Below are 9,873 nucleotides of genomic sequence, written 5' to 3'. Positions count from 1 at the left end.
GTATTGCAGTTTCAGCTTCAGCATCAGTCCTTCCAATAAATATTCAGGACTGATTTCCCCTAGGATTGACTGGTTGGATCTCCTGGCTGTCCAAGAGACTCTCAAGAGTCTTCTCCAACACCACAGTTCAAAAGCATCAATTCTTCAGCACTCAGCTTTCTTTATTGTCCAACTCACATCCATACATGACTACTGGAAAAACCATTGCTTTGACTAGACAGATCTTTGTTGGCAAAATAATGTCGCTGCTTTTTAATATGTTGCCTATTTTGATCATGACTTTTCTTCCAAGGAGCAAGCCTCTTTTAATTTCAAAGCTGCAGTCACCATCTGCAGTGATTTTGGAGCCCCCCCAAATAAAGTCTGTCACCATTTCCATTGTTGCCCCATCTATTCCCCATGAAGTGATGGGACCTGATGCCATGATCTTAGTTTTCAGAATGTTGAGATTTAAGCCAACTTTTTCACTCTCCTCTTTCACCTTCATCAAGAGGCTCTTGAGTTCTTCACTTTCTGCCATAAGGGTGGTGTCATCTGCATATCTGAGGTTATTGATATTTCTTCCGGCAATCTTGATTCCAGCTTGTGCTTCATCCAGCCCAGCATTTTTCATGATGTACTCTGCTTATAAGTTAAATAAGCAGGGTGACAATATACTGCCTTCATATACTCCTTTCCCAATTTGGAACCAGTCTGTTGTTCCATGTCCAGTTCTAACTGTTGCTTCTTGACCTGCATACAGATTTCTCAGGAGGCAGGTAAGGTGGTCTGGTATTCCCATCTCTTTAAAAGAAGTTTCCACAGTCTGTTGTGATCCACACAGTCAAATGATTTGGCGTAGTCAATAAAGCAGAAGTAGATGTTTTTCTGGAACTCTTCTGCTTTTTTGATGATCCAACGGATGTTGGCAATTTGATCTCTGGTTCGTCTCCCTTTTCTAAATCCAGCTTGAACATCTGAAGTTCACGGTTCACGTATTGTTGAAGCCTGGCGTGGAGAATTTTGAGCATTACTTTGCTAGCGTGTGAGATGAGTGCAATTGTGCAGTAGTTTGAACATTCTTTGGCATTGCCTTTCTTTGTGATTGGAATGAAAACTTACCTATTCCAGTCCTGTGGCCACTGCTGAGTATTCCAAATTTACTGGCATATTGAGTGCAACACTTTGACAGCATCATCTTTTAGGATTTGAAAATAGCTCAACTGGAACTCCATCACCTCCACTAGCTTTGTTCATAGTGATGCTTCCTAAGGCCCACTTGACTTCGCATTCCAGGATGTCTGGCTCTAGGTAAGTGATCATACCATCGTGATTATCTGGGTCATGAAGATCTTTTTTGTATAGTTCTTCTGTGTATTCTTGCTACCTCTTCTTAATATCTTCTGCTTCTGTTAGGTCATACCATTTCTGTCCTTTATTTTGCCCATCTTTGCACCTCTCACCTACATACCTACATACATGTATATCCATCAAAAAGCTGGTATCTTACTTAATAGGGAAACACTAGAGGCTATCCTATAAAAGTCAGGAAAAGAAAACCCTAGCCACTAATCCCCCTGCTTTTAAACATTATAATGAAGTTACTGACCAATGCTTTTTGGCAGGAAGTATATATTATGGACTGAATATATGTGTCTACCCAAAATTCAAATATTGAAACTTTAATCCTCAATGTGATAAGCTAAAGATGGAACTTTTGGGAGGTAATTAAATTATGAGGTAATTAAATCCTCTCATAACAGGATTAAAATTCTTTTAAGAAGAACAAGAGAGCTTGCTTCCTTGCTCCCTCCACCATGCTTGGACACAACTAGGAAGAGGGCCTTCACTAGGAGCCAAACTGGCAGACACCTTCATCTTGGACTTCCCAGTGTCCAGAACAGTGAGAAAAAAGTGTCAATTGTTAAGCCCCCAGTTTACTGCATCTTGTTTCAACAATGTGACCTGACTAAAAGAGTTATGTATAGTATGCTACCTCTTATTTAATAAAGTGGGTGGATACATAATTTTTAAATCATTAAGTACAAAGGAATGGAGGGAACAGAATGGAGGTATAGAGTCAAAAGCTAGACTTACATAAATGTAGCCAAGTGATCTTTGATAAACAAACAGAGAAAGAAACAAACAAAAAGAGGAAGGGTGCTCTTTTCTAAAAATGGTGCTAGAATAACTGGATTTCCATATGCAAAAAGATGAATCTGAGCATAATCCATACTTCCCTTCACATAAATTAACTAAGCAAAGTTTTAGCATACAGTCAAGCCATTGCTCTATGTGTGTACACACACACATATGTATATATCTCACATTTTCTTTATCCATTTACCTATTAATGGACACTTTGGTCACTTCCATGTCTTAGTTATTGTAAATAATGTTGCAGTGAATATGGGAATGCAGGTATCTTTTGGGGATAGTGATGTTTTTCCTTCAAATATTTACCTATAAGTATAATTGCTGCATCATATTGTAGTTCCTTAGGCTTTCCAGTTGGCTCAGCAGTAACGAACCCGCCTTCCAAGCAGAAGATGTGGGTTCAATCTCTGGGTCAGGAAGATTCCCCCATAGAAGAAAATGGCAAGCCACTCCAGTATTCTTGCCAGCAAAATCCCATGGAGAATGGAGCCTGGTGGGCACAGTTCTTGGGATCACAAAAGAGTCTGACACAACTTAGTGATTAAACAACAATATAATGGTAGTTCCTTATGTCAGTCTTCTATTACTTAGTTTTTAAAATCAAATAAAATGAAAGAATGTATGCGTATATCCAGATAGTGGCATTACCACACATAGAAACAGAGCTCCATATGACTTTAAAACAGTAATTTGACTATATAGTTCTAGTGAATAATTTATAAGGATAAAATAACTAAAAATCTTTCACTGTTTTAATAATCATATTGCTGGTGGTAGAGGTATTGTTCTTCTGATACTGTTTGTGTAATATGGGATCCAAAATAGTCATTAATTTGATACACTGTTTCTATCAAGGTCAGTGTTATTGGTAACTGGGATTCTCCTAGTAGGACAGAGAACATATAGATATAAATATTAAAAAAGACAGTGAAAAACATAAAACAAAAATTTTTTTCATTCTGAATTTGAATAATGAGAATTGCATATCTGCAGATTTATCTATGGAAAATATTAAAAATAATTACCACCAAGTAATAATTAATGTGCATCCCTAACACCCAGATTATGGCCTTGAAATACCATTTTACTCTATAAAGAGAAGCAGGATTCCTTACAGAAATGACTGATTCAAATTTAAAGCAAGCAAGGCACATGGTAAGTGTGAATATCACAACAAAAGGAAGCCAACAAAAACTACTAGAACTGTGTCAAAACGACTTAGGAGCCAAATGAAAGAGTTTAGAAATGGAACAATTTGAGCACCAATAATGAAAACAATTTCAGTGGGTAGAAACACATCAAATATATTTAAATCCATGAGTTCATGATGACTCTTTTTTTAGAAAAAACATAAAAAGGAATGAATAAAAAGGAAATGATTGCTGTTTGAGGAGGTAAGATATTATGGTTAATATTATGTATCAACTTGAATGGGCCTTGAGGTGCCTGGATATTTCATCAAACATTATTCTAGATATGTCTCTGATGGTGTTTTGGGTGAGATTAACATTGGGATTCGTAGACTGTTAAAGAAGATTGTCCTTCCCAATTGCTGTTCAGTCACTAAGCTGTGTCCGACTCTTTGCAACCCCGTGGACTACAGCATGCCAGGCTTCCCTGTCCTTCACCATCTCCCAGTGCTTACTCAAACTCATGTCCATCAAGTCGGCGATGCCATCCAACCATCTCGTCTTCTGTCGTCCGCTTCTCCTGCCTTCAAACTTTCCCAGCATCAAGGCCTTTTCTAATGAGTCAGTTCTTCACATCAGGTGGCCAAAGTATTGGAGGTGCAGCATCCGTCCTTCCAATGAATATTCAGGACTGATTTCCTTTAGGATGGACTGGTTGGATCCCCTTGCAGTCCAAGGGACTCTCTAGAGTCTGCTCCACCACAGTTCAGAAGCATCAATTCTTCGGTACTCAGCCTTCTTTATGGTCCAGCTCTTACATCCATGCATGACTACTGGACAAACCATAGCTTTGACTAAACCGACCTTTGTCAGCAGAGTAATGTCTCTGCTTCTAATTACGCTTTCTAGGTTTGTCATAGCTTTTCTTCCAAGGAACAAGCGTCTTTTAATTTCCTGGCTGGAGTCACCATCTGCAGTGATTTTTGAGCCCAAGAAATTAAAGTCTGTCACTGTTTCCATTGTTTCCTAATGTGGGTGGTCCTCATGTAATTAGCTGAAGGCCTGTATAGAACAAAAAGACTGACCCTCCCATGGATAAAAATAAACTTCACCTGCCTGGCTGCTGACTTGGGATGTCAGGCTTCTCCTGCCCTTCTGTTGAAGCTCACACCATAAGCTCTCCTGATCCTCAAGCTTCAGACTCAAACTAGAACCCCTCTGGCTCTCTCTCAGGTGTCAGAGCTTGTCAACTACAGATCTTGGGATTTAGCTGCCATAGTCATGTGGCATTTCCTTAAAAGAAATCTCTTACACACACATATATTAATAATACATGGTCTATTGGTTCTGTTTCTCTGAAGAGCTTTGACACCAGGGAATCATTTCATTAAAAAAAAAAAAAGTGTACCTAAAAAGAAGACATTTATTCTGTCTTTCTATATGAATAATATCACTGGATAACCAAATAGTAGATGAGAAGTTTGTTTCACTTTATGGCAGAACTCCAGCTAAACATGAAGGAATTAATGATATAAGTAAGTATCATTTCACAGCCCCTAAAATACTTAATGGATCAAGGAACTGGTCACCAGACAGAGAGAGAGAAGAATCATGTAGTATATGCCTCTTGATTGAAGAATAAAATACTACCTTTGAAGAAGTCTTAGCAAGACTCTATGTCCGAACGTCAATTTACAGAGAACAGACTGATCAGAGAAACACAGTAAATGGTATCATAGGGACACAATCTATAAAATACCAACTATCATAAAATCTGCAGAACAAACAATATAGCTTTATTAACAAATGAAGAAATGGCACCAAAAAAACCTATGTAAAAGGAACCTGTAGATTGAAAATGTTTTTAAAGAAAAAATTGGAATAGATAGACCTTATTTGTATTCTAGTTCAAAAAATAATTCTGAAAATAAATGATGACCTGTAAGTTTAAACTCTGTATTTTGCTGATATAATAATTGTATTTATTTTTGAGATTCCTTATCTTTTACTTACTAAAGTATTTATAGATAAAATAATTATTTCAGATTTTGCTTCAAAATAATGCAAGAAGAGGAAAAAATGAGTATGGGGGACTGTATAGATGAAAAACATTAGTCTTTAGCAGACAATTATAACGTTGGTGGTGAGTCCATGGCACTTCATATTTTTTTTCCTATGTGCTTTCAGTATGTTTTAAAATTTGCATTTATTTATATTATTAATGCATGGTAAAGAACAAGTATTCTCTGGGCTATTTTTAAAAATAAGTCAGCGATTTGTCCAGCAATTTAAAAAAATATGTACTTGTATAAGTGAAAGGGAATAGTGCAAAAACAGGGATAGAAGCCAAACTTCTTTGATTTGTAGATTTAGTGTTGGAGCCACAAAAATATTTTACATGATTATAAAATAAAATTCAAACAAAAAGAAATAATTAAAAATCTAAAAATGAAACAAATGAAGCTAACTCAGTCTCCAGTTGGTGGCATAATCATACAGAGAAGAGCTATTCCAAATGACTCTAAGGCATAGTAATTTCATTTTACATTCTCAGTGGGAAATAATCTACAAATAAACCATTTTTGGTAATCATATTTTTGGTGGTAGTAGTGGTATTATCATTCTAAAACTGGTGTATTTGTAATCCAAGACAGAGTAAATGAGTAATTATTTTTTTGTCACTGAGAACTGAGATTTTCAGCTTGTGAGAAAACAGATACTGATGGAAATTTGATAACGGTAAATCATATCCAGTAGTTTGGAATATGTATTTTATATTCTAAAAATACATATCTTTCTCTGCTCTAACCATGAAAAGTCCTAGAAACAGTAAGTACCAACAATGTATTCCTATTGTTGCTGTAACAAATTTACCACAAACTTAGTAGCTTAAAATAACACAGGTTTATTCTCTTATATTTGTAGAAGTCAGAAGTCCAAAATCCTAAACCAAATTCTTGTCAGAGTGGTCAGAGTTGGTCAGAATGGTTCTTTCCAGAGACTCTAGGAAAGGAACCATTTCCGTGTTCCCAACTATTTTTAGAGGCTGCCTGTATAACTTCATGACCCAGATAACCACAATGGTGTGATTACTCACCTAGAGCCAGACATCCTGGAATGCGAAGTCAAGGGGGCCTTAGGAAGCATCACTACGAGCAAAGCTAGTGGAGGTGATGGAATTCCAGTTGAGCTATTTCAAATCCTAAAAGACGAGGCTGTGAAAGAGCTGCACGCAATATGCCAGTAAATTTGGAGAACTCAGCAGTGGCCACAGGACTGGAAAAGGTCAGTTTTCATTCCAATCACAAAGAAAGGCAATGCCAAAGAATGTTCAAACTACTGCACAATTGCACTCATCTCACATGCTAGCAAAGTAATGCTCAAAATTCTCCACGCCAGGCTTCAACAATACGTGAACCGTGAACTTCAGATGTTCAAGCTGGATTTAGAAAAGGGAGACGAACCAGAGATCAAATTGCCAACATCCGTTGGATCATCAAAAAAGCAGAAGAGTTCCAGAAAAACATCTACTTCTGCTTTATTGACTACGCCAAATCATTTGACTGTGTGGATCACAACAGACTGTGGAAAATTCTTTTAAAGAGATGGGAATACCAGACCACTTTACCTGCCTCCTGAGAAATCTGTATGCAGGTCAAGAAGCAACAGTTAGAACTGGACATGGAACAACAGACTGGTTCCAAATTGGGAAAGGAGTATATGAAGGCAGTATATTGTCACCCTGCTTATTTAACTTATAAGCAGAGTACATCATGAAAAATGCTGGGCTGGATGAAGCACAAGCTGGAATCAAGATTGCCAGAAGAAATATCAATAACCTCAGATATGCAGATGACACCACCCTTATGGCAGAAAGTGAAGAACTAAAGAGCCTCTTGATGAAGGTGAAAGAGGAGAGTGAAAAAGTTGGCTTAAATCTCAACATTCTGAAAACTAAGATTATGGCATCAGGTCCCACAACTTCATGGGGAATAGATGGGGCAACAATGGAAATGGTGACAGACTTTTTTTGGGGGGGCTCCAAAATCACTGCAGATGGTGACTGCAGCTTTGAAATTAAAAGAGGCTTGCTCCTTGGAAGAAAAGCTATGACCGACCTGGACAGCATATTAAAAAGCTGAGACATTACTTTGCCAACAAAGGTCCATCTAGTAAAAGCTATGGTTTTTAAGGTAGTCATGTATGAATGTTAGAGTTGGACAATAAAGAAAGCTGAGTGCTGAAGAATTGATGCTTTTGAACTGTGGTGTTGGTGAAGACTCTTGAGAGTCCCTTGGATTGCAAGGAGACCCAACCAGTCCATCCTAAACGATATCAGTCCCGAATATTCATTGGAAGGAGTGATGTTGAAGCTGAAGCTCTAATACTTTGGCCACCTGATGCGAAGAACTGACTCACTGGAAAAGACTCTGATGCTGGGAAAGATTGAAGGCACGAGGAGAAGGGGATAACAGAGGATGAGACTGTTGGATGGTATCACCAACTCGATGGACATGAGTTTGAGTAAGATCCAGGTGTTGGTGATGGACAGGGAAGCCTGGCGTGCTGCAGTCCATGGGGTCGCAAAGAGTCAAACACACCTGAGTGACTGAACTGAACTGCAATACTAGGTTTGGAGGTTCTTTTTTACATCATTCCAACCTTTAACTTTTATGATCGCAACTCCTACAACTGATTCTGATCATCTTGCCTCCTCTTATAAAGACCTTTATGATTACATTGAATCTAACTGCATAATTTAGGATAATATCTTCATCTCAAGATCCTTAATCACGTCTGCAAAGTTCCTCTTAGGACATAAGAGAATATAGTTGCAGGTCCTGGGGATTAGGGTATGAACATATTTTTGGCAATCCATTATTAAGCCAATGCTAATATTCCCTCTATCCCCTAAAGATTCATATCTCTCCCATATACAAAACTACATTTATTCCAACCCCAGAATTACTAAAAATCTCCACCCATTACAGCAGCAACCTAAATCCAAAATCACATCTAAAGTCTCCTTGGGCTTCCCTGGTGGCTCAGACAGTAGAGAGTCTGCCTGCAGTGCGGGTGGGAGACCCATGTTGGATTCCTGGAAAGGGAAGACCCCCTGGAGAAGGAAATGGCAACCCACTCCAATATTCTTGCCTGAAAAATCCCAAGCAAAAAAGTCTCATCAGTTCAAGTTAAATATCTCATCTAAATTAGGCATGGCTGAGGTACTAGGAATTTTGTGGCAAAATCCCTCTCCCCTTGTGAGCCTGTGAAACTCAGGAACAAGTTATTCTCTCCCCAAATACAGTAGTGTTACAGGCATTAGGTAATAGTCATAGATAGTCCTATTTAAAAGGGGAGAAAATTAAAGAAAGGAAGGGCATCATTGGCCCCAAGCAATTTTGAAATCCAACTGGGCAAAATCCTTTAGTTTTCAAGTCCTGGAAATAATCCTCTGCTGCCCACGGCTCCACCCTCCAAACTTACAGCTTTTCCCTAAGGTCATCCTTCCTTCCTCATGAAGGGGTGCACAGGTGCACATGTTTGCAAATGAGTAATTTTATTGCCCTGTTTCCTGCTTGTGGAACTTCGAGAATTTTCAGCTTTCTTTCATTTTATCCTCTTGCTATCCCTTTCAGTCCAAGTTTGCAATGTCTTTGGGCTTAACATTCTCAAAAAATGTGTGCATCTGTCATGTATTTCACAATGATTCACTATGTTAGACAAAAATGACTGTATCAGTAAGCCTCACTAATACTCTTCCCTGGTGGCTTAGCGGTGAAGAATACACCTGCAATGCAGGATCAATGCAGGTTCAATCCCTGGGTCAGGAAGATCCCCGGGAGGAGGAAATGGCAACCCACTCCAGTATTCTTGCCTAGGAAATCCCATGGACAGATGGAGACTAGCAGGCTACAGTCGTGGGGTCACAAAGAGCCATACATGACTGAGCACCTAACACGATGAGTCGGATCCAACTGAGCGACAAAAAAGTAACAGTACTCAGATTGTAGTCTTGAAACGATTTCACACCAAAAGGCCCCAGATTCATTGTAGAAATGGCTAATGGTTTGGGATAGGAAAGTTTATGAGATTAACACATCAGAAAGCTTATCATACCAAGAAGCAGAGAAGTTACAAAAGCCTACTACATTTAAACCAAAAGGATTGAGAAGCCAACCTGCTCTAAAGTGGGAATATTGAGCATCAATAGGATAGTAATAGAAATGAGTTGAAATACATAAAATGTGTTTAAATCAATGAGTTTATGATTACAAAATGAATGAGCAAATGAATGAAAGAAATAAAAGCAAACAAAACAATACAAAGTATAAATTTCATTGGTCCTTTTAAGCCGATGCTATTGATAAATTTCATTCTGAAAACTGGTTAAGTGAAAGAATAAATATTCTATTTTCCCCACATGATCAGTATCTCAGTTAACAGGCTTTACAAAACAGACACTATTAGACACTGTATCTCCAAGTGAAAGGACATACTATCGTTTCTAAATTCTTTTTTTATAATTGTACTTGGATATAATCCAAACTCCAGCTCTATCAATGTATATAAAACAGGAGGTTGAGAAAAACATATTAAGAATACC

Source organism: Giraffa tippelskirchi, chromosome 2 (assembly GCF_054371585.1).
Source record: "Giraffa tippelskirchi isolate mGirTip1 chromosome 2, T2T-mGirTip1v1.2.pri, whole genome shotgun sequence".
NCBI classification, from domain to species: Eukaryota; Metazoa; Chordata; class Mammalia; order Artiodactyla; family Giraffidae; genus Giraffa; species Giraffa tippelskirchi.
Note: the sequence above shows the minus strand (reverse complement) of the source record.